This window comes from Lethenteron reissneri, chromosome 31 (assembly GCF_015708825.2).
Source record: "Lethenteron reissneri isolate LAM-NWPU_2019-01 chromosome 31, ASM1570882v1, whole genome shotgun sequence".
Classification (NCBI taxonomy): Eukaryota; Metazoa; Chordata; class Hyperoartia; order Petromyzontiformes; family Petromyzontidae; genus Lethenteron; species Lethenteron reissneri.
The window spans coordinates 91,212-101,940 of record NC_083809.1 but is presented as its reverse complement, the minus strand read 5'-3'; positions in this window follow the sequence as shown (position 1 = coordinate 101,940).

Below are 10,729 nucleotides of genomic sequence, written 5' to 3'. Positions count from 1 at the left end.
AGTGACCAATGTCTTCATCCTGTCGGGAAATTCACAACGCTTTACCAATCCATCATTTAACTTGGGAATTAAATAAATATATACAATGATGACAAAGTGCTCACGCTAGACCGTGTTGTTGTCTTTGAGCTTCAATATTATCTCAGTGTTCACTTGCTGTGTGCTGTGTTCACAACGTGGAGCAGCAAACTCAGCTCGTGTGCTGTGGGCGCCGGCTTGGGTTGCTACATCACGGGACACGGGAGAGATGGCAGACTGCGCGGGGAGGGATTCGTCCCGCAGTGGATTGATCATGGCTGAAGATCATGATCATCATGAACGGGTCATTGCAGGTCAACTGTGGGCGGTGATGGACGGAGGTGAGGGGAGGGTGTTGAGTGTTCACACGTGGCGTGAGGGTTGTAAAACTGCACAACTGTCGCGGAGTAGTGTGGGGATACCATAAGGGGCGAGTGGAAGGAGATGCGAACGTGTTGAGTCATGTGGGCCCAAGGATGACGTATCGTTACGGGTTAGGGAAGGGGCTTTCGGATGGCACTTGCGAGAAGGTGGGCGGTACCGAGGGGCGGGGTCGTCGTTGGGGGTCAAGGTGAGGAGCGCCTAGAAGAGGGTCTCTGCTCGTCGCGGGGCGGTGTTGGCTGATCCCCCGCTCCAGGCAGACGAGTGAGACGGCAGAGGGGATAGCCGGGGCAGGCTCTAAATAGTTACGAAGTGTCCGGGTGAAGGACCGAGACAGAGTGCACCTACAACTGGTGTGGGTGTATGAAGACGAGTGAAAAAGTGTTTCATTAACAGCAAGAGCCCTGATACTATTCCTCGTCTCCGCGTGGTTCTACTGCATAACACAACTATTAATTATTTTATTTTACCAGGTAAGGCCCACTGAGCTGTATAGCTCTTTTCAGAAGCGACCTGGCCACAAATGACAGCCCAAGGAAGTGGCTTATTATCATGTGGAAATGTATAGCAGCCAATACTCTAAACGTATGATGTTGATTCTAAATGTGGAGGGAAAAACCGAAAAAAACCGCAGAAAAATCCACGCGATCACAGGGAGAGAGAGAGAGAGAGACATGCAAACTCCAAATATACAGGCGCCAGGGGCGAGGGTAAAATCTAGATTTAGAGTAGGGGCGAGGTAGTAAACATCTCGTCACCGTGGTGAGTGGCTGGTGAGGGTGGTGAGCACACACCTGGCGTGTGGTTGAAGCTGTGGATGATGCTCTCGCACTGCTGCCTGGGGACGAGCAGCAGCAGCATTTGCCCTTCCTTGGTCAACACGTCGTCTGCGTCCATCTGAACAGAGGCAGCACAGACGCAGTGACACCACAACGGGCAAGTGCAGAAACACACGGCGCTTGAGCGCCACGGGGACGGCGCCACGCCAAGCTGCGTGTCTCCCCTGCCAGAGAAACCAGCGGCATTGGTGCGAATGGAAACACCTGGCCCAGTTACTCCAGGGATCTCCTCTCTCCGTTAGTGTCACTTATCTGGCTTGTCGGCCAAATCACGAGACCGCCCGCCATGGCAAGGCGTGCGTGTGGGGGTCTTGGATGATCGCCAGAGCGCAGTTGCGCGCTTTGATCGTGCACGTGTCAAGCCACACGCCAAAGCCATTTCTTGCTTCGATGAGCATCGAGGCATTGATGCCTTCTCCTGATTACACCTGAGCTGAACCAGCGGTGGGAATTCCACATTGCTATGGCGGGGTGAGTATATTCATAGGACAAGCACTGTTGACTTCGCCACAAAGTGATACCTATTTATCAACCCGGGAGGGATCATGGGCCGTGTCAGCCTGCAAGCAGGATTTAAGCTCTCAACCTCCCGCACGCGAGCCCCTCTCTCCACCGCTGAACCACCTCGGCGGTAATTAGCCGACACAGAGCCTATTAGCGATGATTGTACTCCCACTGTGACCAATTATACCCAATTAATTACCATTAGCAGATTGTCAAAGAATAAGCTTCATGGTCGAGTCGGTGCTGTCAATCGTGGAGTCGGCTGCTAATGGTCAGGCACGAGTTCACAGGCACGTCAGCAGCTCTGCTGCTGTGTTTGTTACACCTGATGACGGTTGCTTGTGTTGCCATCGAAACGTCGCGATCTGTTCATTTTCTATCTACGTGACTTTACCGAAAGAACCAACGAGTCGGCATGTCAAGGTCAACTCGGCCACCACCACCACCCCATGATCATTATCGATTGAAGTCATCATCGCTGTGCTGGCGTCAGCATCACATCCTTACGCCTTCACTATTCGGTGTGAAAAACAGCGGTTTATGTTATGGATAGACCGCGTTACGTCACAGGAATGTGGAATTCCCACCAAAAAAATCTAAACTGTGGAGCGGTGGTACAGTGGTTAGTTCGCTGCGATTGTTAACCAGACGACCCGACGAGTTTGGTTTGCTAGCCACTGCTCATTCACACCGGTGGCAAGTGAGATCCGAACTGTTCCGTCACACACTGGCCGCCTTTGTCGCCCCATTGTCGATGTTCGCACTGCCCAGCGTGGGGAAGTCCGGTCAGAAACCCCCTTCGCGTCGGGAAGCCTTCATTGCATCCTCTGCTGGTTGATAATTGGTTTTGAATTTTCATTTTCAAATTCAGAACTGACAAAGGTATGGAGCACCTGACATTTTTGTTACTAAAGCTTCTTGCATTCATTTGCCACAACAGAATGTGTTTTTCTCAATAAATAAGCGAATGTTATTTATAACCTTATTACAACAAGCATCCAGCCGCTGACGTCTGTTATTACAGAGCCCTGCTCACACCGCAATATTTACCGCTGTTATTGCTCAGACTTATGCGTACACTCACACACATACACACTGCCAAAGGTCCCTGTATAACCTTGTAGACTGTTGGGTCAAGTGGTGTTAGCCGGCACGGCACACGAAGGAGTTCGAGTCCATCGCCACGCTCAGCCATCTTTGTCTCCCTCGTGGCGATGCTTGCATACACATCGCACCAGGTACTCATTTGAGACTGAGTCGACCTAGGAGAGGTCCAGGACCGGTTCAGATAATCGTCACTGACGGTGTTGGCCGTGAGCGAGATTCGAACTCGGCTCGCCGGGTTCGTAGCGCAGTGCGCTCGCCACTACGCGACCGCTCCCCACACCCACACAGACGTAGCAATGCACTGAAGAACACGCATTGTAACACACATTATAGCACACGCATTGTAGCACACGCATTGTAGCACACGCATTGTAGCACACGCATTGTAACACACGCATTGTAACACACGCATTGTAGCACACGCATTGTAACACTCGCATTGTAACACACGCATTGTAGCACACGCATTGTAGCACACGCTAAGAAACAAGCACACAAACCGACACACACCGACACACACACACACACCAACACACACGCTGACATACGAACACACAAACACACCGACACACACACACCGACACACACACACACCGACACACACACACCGACACACACACAATAGAATAAATAGCTTGACGAGCTTATGAAGGAGCCCGGGCAGATGTAAATGATTTTAATGCTACTCAGGATATTTTCAACTACCTTGCAAATATAAATATACACTATAGAACCTTAAGATACATAAATATAATCATGCCTTCAATATTAATATACTTATTGTTTCTTAACCTCCATATATTTCACAAGTTGTGTTGCAATAATAATTACCTAACACACTCAAAGACAAATGTCCCCCGTATATCGTGAACATACACAGGCAGTAGTAGTTGGTGGCAAGTGCTGTCAGTGAGCAGCTATGAAGGCCGGCACAGCACACGAGGGGGTAGGTGGCCAGCACCACGCCTGGCCGCCTTTGTCTCCCTACTGGTGATGTTTCACACACCGCACCAGGTACTTATTTGAGGCTGAGTCGACCTAGGGGAGGCCTAGGACCGGTTCAAAGAATCGTCACTGACGGTGTTGGCCGTGAGCGGGACTCGAGCTCGGGTCGCCGGGTTCGTAGCGCAGCGGAGCGCCAACCACCACACCAACACACACAGACAACACAGACACAGATCCCCCGTGTAGCCTTAGCAGGCTGCTGGGGCAAGTGCTGTTTGCGAGCACCTATGAAGGCCGGAACGGCACTCGAGGGGGTGGGTGGCCAGCACCACGCTTGGCCGCCTTTGTCTCCCCAGTATCGATGTTCGCACAGCGCGTCAGGTACTCATTTAAGGCGGAGTCGGCCTAATACATACACAACCAATATACAGACACCGGCACTCATACGAAGCACAGACACATACTACACGAACATGCGTAGAGGCAGAGCTCGCCAACATCAGCAAAGCGAAGCACAAACACGGGCGCACGCTCACGCCATCTTAACAAAGCGATGGGAGATGGCCAGGTAGATGCAGCGACACAGGGCGCGAATCTTGAGAGAAGAAACACAACCACGTGGTGCTGGCCACCCCCCCCCCCCTCCTCGTGTGCCGTGCCGGCCTTCACAGTGCTGCTCGCTAACAGCGCTTGCCCAGCAGTGTCAGGACGGTGCACAGAGCCAGCGGGACATGCGCACCACAGACACGGTAACTCCTCCGATGAGCGCGGTTGGCTACGTACGGTTCACCATACAGACAAGAGAGATGTAGTGACGTATAGTGAGCCACTGCGGCATTTAGCGCCAGTTACTGACGGAAGAGTGGAGGTGTGAGAACCCCTTTCTGGCACCAGAGTACGTATGGCATGGAAGGGGGCCCGAGGGGGCATGGTTCTGGTGACTGTCAGAGAGAGAAGAGGGCAGTTGAGGATGTGGCAGTCTGGGTGAACCCGAGAGGGCACGTGACCAGGACAGGGGAGCGAGGGGGGACACAAGGTGGCGAGAGGGACACGTGGTGTGTGGCCCAGAACCTTCTGGTCGGATCCAGAAGGTGGCGTGGCCGAGGGCGGAGCCAGGCCACGCCCAGGGGCATAAAAGGGAGGTCCCGAGAGCCTATCCGGGCTGTCTGTTGGAATGGAACCCGTCGGTGCTGCGTCTCTTCGGTCCTCGGTCTTCAGTCTTTACGCTCGGCATCATGGGTCAGGCAGCGTGTTACTGACTGACCCGGTGATGTAGTTACCCTGTTGGGGTCTAGTTACCCCGTTGTGGTCTAGTTGTACGTTATGTGGTTACCCTGTTGGGGTATGAGATTAACGTGTTGCCTTCAAGTTCAAGTGTGTGCCTCCGTGGAACCCACTACACATACACCATAAACAGATGTCACTTATAGAGAAGAGAGAGCCAGAGGAAGGTGATAACTTGTTGGTTCGGCACTTGAACAGGGACGGATAGGGCTGGAGTTGAGAAGGGGGGCCTGGGGCTGTTGAAGAGTGGGAAGGGGGGGGGGGTTAGTGGGAGGGGTCCTTCTTGGACACTCCGTTTCTTCCCTCGACTGCATCATAGCGGGCTACAGCCCATGTAGCGATTGTGTTAGTCCGGGAGTCGGAAGCAGAGAAGGAGTAACCTCCCACCGGGTGGAGGTTGACTGCGGGTTTTGACGCGCGGCCTTGAAGCAATGCACAGAGCAGGGCTGTCCTCTGCCAGAACGAGCACAGAAGCACAACTAATGGGGAGTCAAAATTCTCGTTGCCTTGCAGGCAAGTAAGGTACGCCTTGAGTGTCTATTGTGCACTGGTTATTACACCCACATCGTATGCGCTCACGCGTATACATGCACACGCAATGCGGGGCGAGACATCATTGTGTAAAGAATTCTATTTTTTTTCCATCTCACATTTTGTACCAAACGTACACGTGTGATGCATGCACAACGTATGCATAAATCATGATTCCGTGCAACACAGCATCTGTCATCGGGTCACCTTCAATTAGGTCGCACCTGCTTGGATGCTACTTGCAATGTCTAGAATGTCATTTTCTCTGGCCATGCACGCTGCGGAGACCCCTTCCCATGTTCAGTCCCGCCCCCTCCCCGCTTATCTTTTGCCTGTGACGGTCTGTCCCCTGTGAATCATCTTCTTAGTGTGCACTTCCCCACAATATCATCTCAACGCCTTCTTTGGTCTGCAGAATTCCGCTGAAAAAAATATATGAATCCCCCTCTCCAGAATAACGTCGTTCAGTTTTGACACTACAATCTCAGCTTGTATTGCCGTACGTCCAAAGCCTTTGGCCGCATCACCGTCGACTCAAGTCTCGATTCCCCTTCGAGGATCGCGCTGTCACCATCCTAGAATCTCACCCTGAGCCGCTAAGAACGTTGCTGGCGAACGGAGTGGAACGAGGCAGACGCCCGGAGTAATGAACACTCCCTTCCACCTGATGAAGATTGCTTGTGTTGCGATCGAAACGCTATTTTATTTTATTTCTACCTACGTGACTTTACCGAAAGAACCAAAGAGTAACACTCTCTCGGTCGAGAAACAATCACCCGCACCTCCTCCTGGTTTGGGCATCCCTTCTCGAAGGCACCGGTGTAAAGCATCAACAGCATCAGAACATCACAGGCCACTGCGCATTTCTCCATAAAATGGGAAATTAAAGACAAGCCACGAGGACGAGTGTGGCCATGCAACACAAACTGCGGAGCACAGTAAACCACAGAAACCTGTCAAACGTCACGAGCTCTCTCTCTCTCCTGCAGCCCCTTTGGTCGTAGCCATCAGACCTCGACATTGGCATTAGCTCCCGAACACATCGTGCCATCAGACGTTGAATAGAATTTGAACCAAATGTTTACCAAGCTGCGGGGTGATGGAGGCGGTGAGCATAGCCGGTGGAGCAGAGGACAGCACAGCAATCGATTTTGCTGCATTGCCCCTCGACTGCACACCACGTATCCCACATGAGCCTACGTGCAACAGCTGTGCCGTGCACGGTAATCCAGAGATGTGATGAGAGGGAGGGTATTACCAATGGGTCGCGATGTGTATCCGGTGATAGAATGGCCTCTTTTCTGACTTTGCGCGCGGTCCGATCGCGTTGAGCTGGAGCCGCGCGTGGAAGATGGGATGATATTCCGTTCATTTGCTTAGGTGAGAGCCATTTGAGACACGGCCACAGCAGTCAATAAGAGATGTAATAGCACGTAACTATGTTAAATGAATGTATGCACCTGTCGCATAGAACGTCGCAGAGATAAAGAAAGTTAATAATTTCCCCAAACGGTTAAATAAGATATCGACTCTTTACAAACCACCCTAGCTACAAACGCATCCTTTCATTGCACAACTCAAAATAATAATGAGCCTTCTTACGCAGTAGAAACTGAAAATGACGATTGTGGTGGTGATGCATGTTGATAATGAATGTACGATGACAATTGTTGATGCAAAAATGTTGATGCTGATTAATTATTAACCGTGATATTGATTATAAATAATTATTGGTGTTATTTAGGCCTTAATTCTTCACTCGATATTTTCCAGATCACTGCCGAGGCTGGCTTGGAGTAAGGATTACAGGTGTAAGGCACTACCACGAGAGTATAGGTGATAATATCCGACATTCCTACAATACAACTCGCATAGATATTTATGAAAAAGATCGATTCAGTGAAACGAGAATAAACACAGCGAGAGGGAAGTGGCCGGGTCCCAAATCAACTCCGAGAACCCCCTTCGGGAATTTAAGCGCTGGCAAGAACGACAACGATGACGACATTAATTAAAAATGCTTAATAATCGTGATGGTTATGGATGATAACGGTCATGATGCATTGGCGATGATGCCGAATTATAATGTTACGCATTAGCTTTTATAAATTATTCCTGTTGACGGTGTGAACGATGGCCAATTAAGAACATTGAAGTTTTTACATTATTGACGACGCGTCTGCATTACTCACCTTTGTGGAGGCACAGCACACAAAATAAGACAATGTCGCCTTCATACACACGTCTCTCCACATAACCAACGTATACAACTAAACATTTTTTTTACACAAGCCATGAACTTGATGTCCCCTGTGAGTGCATCATCTCAGCAACATTGATTCAACAAAAGTAAAACTCTGGACCGGCCCGGACACGCAGCGTCTCATCAGCGGCAACCAACCAGTGGCGGTGGACAGCCAAGATGCCAGATGACATCGGCTTAGGGGCCCTTATCCTTAAGACACGGGTCACGGCTCGACGCGAAACTCGTAGGCACGGCAAGGTAACGAGAAACGAAACCGCAAAGTGTGCGAGACGACTGAGTGACATTGGGAGTCCCACCGCCTCGCCGTTCAATAACCCCGAGCGGCGACCCGCGACGGACGTGAGGCCACGGCTCAGCCGTCTCGTGCCGCCATTCATCTCGCTACAACCCCCCAGGGCCCGAACCTCGGCCGTTGCGCCAATGCAACATTCCTCACGGTGCCCAAGGGCTGCTGTTGTTGCTGTTGCTGCTGTTGCACGTGTGTCACGCTCAGCACACGATACTTGCGATCCAGGGATCGTCGGTTCGATCTCCCGGAGGCAGTTGAAAACAGTTTGCAGGTTTCTTTAATCCCCACCTACCCATCAACCCATCAACCCACCTACCCATCTACCCTTCCCGCTGATGTTCCACCCCGACATATAAATGGGTAATTCAAATCTATATTACCGCCAGGCAGCGTGTGGTGGGGTACAATGTGCGTACTCCGACCTCTCACTTGGGCCAGCGTAGAAGAGGATGAATGCCATTGACGAGGGCTCTCGAGCTCCCTCCGGGGCGGACCCTTCCGCCAGCAGTGGCGTGGGCGAGACATTGCCAGGGCTGCGCCTTCACGTAAAGCAAAATAGCCCACACCGCGCAGATTCAACTGAATGATCACGCTGGTTGAGCGTTCTTTGGTCACGGGGCGTGACCGGTGGAAAATGCATCGCGGCTTAATTGAGTCCGGGTCTGTTTGAGTCGGGCACATCACATCCATAGACCTCTCGCTACGGGTGCGGCTGCTCCAGATAGTCACCCCCACTGCCGCCAGACTTCCAATGCTCCTGGCCACACACAGTGATACATTGAGCCCTCGTCAAGTCGAATGTTGTTCTGGAAGGACGAGAACGACGACATTTGGCATAGTCTATGCCAAGTTTATAGTTGAAAAAAAAATCTGAAAACTAAGTTTAAAAAACACGACGCTGAAGTTGATTGGTTTCACCTCGAGACAGGGCCAGCCTATGGCTCAACTGTGTAGCTCCAACTATCACTCAAAAACACGAAACACAAACGATCCCCCCCCAGGATCAGTGAGTCAAGTCGCAATCATCCTCCTGTGGGTGACGCTAAAGCCGCTAAAGAGCAAGACGGCAAAGCCCGACACCGCTTGCAGGAAGCGTGGTAATGTTGATGGTTACCGGCAGCTAATCACGTTGTGCACACGGCACCATGCGTCGCATACCGTCCACGTGTATATTGACACACACACACCAGCCTGGCGCGTACAGATCGTGGATTACCAGCGACTTACAAGCACCAACAACAGCAACAAAACTCGGCACATTCGTTATCCACGCACCGACTTAAGATGACACAAAATAGGCGACGTTTTGGGCAATGGCCCTTCGCATATGACAGAGGGCTTCTCTCCAACTCGTTACCATGTGTGCACACTTAGCAGTCTACTATGCTAAAACACTCCTGCATCGTGCACTTTGTACATTGCTAGGGTGGAGCACAAATCCAGTGTGTAGTTTGTGTAGATGTGTGTGTGCGCAGTGTATAGAGACATGCGTGCGATGTGCATTCGTACGGGTGTGTGTGTATAGAGTGCTATGGGGAGCGGTCGTGTAGCAGTGAGAGCTACGCTGCGCTACGAACTCGGCGACCCGAGTTTCATTCCCGTTCACGGCCAACACCGGTGACGATTATCCGATCCCATCCTGGGCATCCTCTAGGTTGACTCCGCCTCAAATGAGTACCTGGTGCGATGTGTACATATCACCACTCGGGAGACAAAAGGCGGTTGGGAGTGGTGCTGGTCACCCACCCCCTCGTGTGCCGTGCCGGCCTTTATAGGCGCTACTTGCTAGCAGCACTTGCCCCAACAGTCGATATATCTTTATAGTATGGTGAACATGAAGGCTATGCGCATAGAACCGAGCACTGTGTGTATAACGCACCTGCAGGCTTGCTGCTGCTCCTACTTCAGTTGCATTCATGTCAGCCCGCGTGTCTCCCCGTCTGCCTATGATCATTACCATCGCCGTTAGATCAGTGTCTGTGTCACAAAGTCCGTTCCCTGTTATTGACAGCAGTACCCATGTCACCTCTGGCTGTCCCTGTACTCTCAGGCTGTCTCACTGCGTCTGTCCCCGCGTGTATCTCACCGTCTGTGTATCGGAGTCTGTCCGTGTCCCCGCGTCTCACCGTCTGTCTCTGTCCGTGTCGCACCGTCTGTCCCCTCGTCTCACGGTCTGTCCCCGTGTCCCCGTGTGCACGGCGCCTGATCTCGCGTGGCGCGTCCCTCGGAGTGAGCGCGCGGATTTGCCGCCGCGGCTTTTATGGAGGAGAGGCGACCCCCTCGCTCGCTCGCTCATTCATGCAGCACCACGCGGAGCAAGCCAGCCACCCATTCAAGAGGTCAGCCCCATCACCATCCAGTCCCGATCCATAGAGACCTGCCCCATTCACCATCCAGTCCCGATCCAGACCTGCCCCATTCAGTAGATTCCAGTCCAAGAGGTCTACTGCATCAGCCGCAGCGAACCAGCAATCATAACCGAGACCACGTCACCCCGACCCCCCCCTGGCTCCCAATCCAACATCTTCCAGGCTTGCCCCCCACCCCCACCTCTCCGGCTACTCC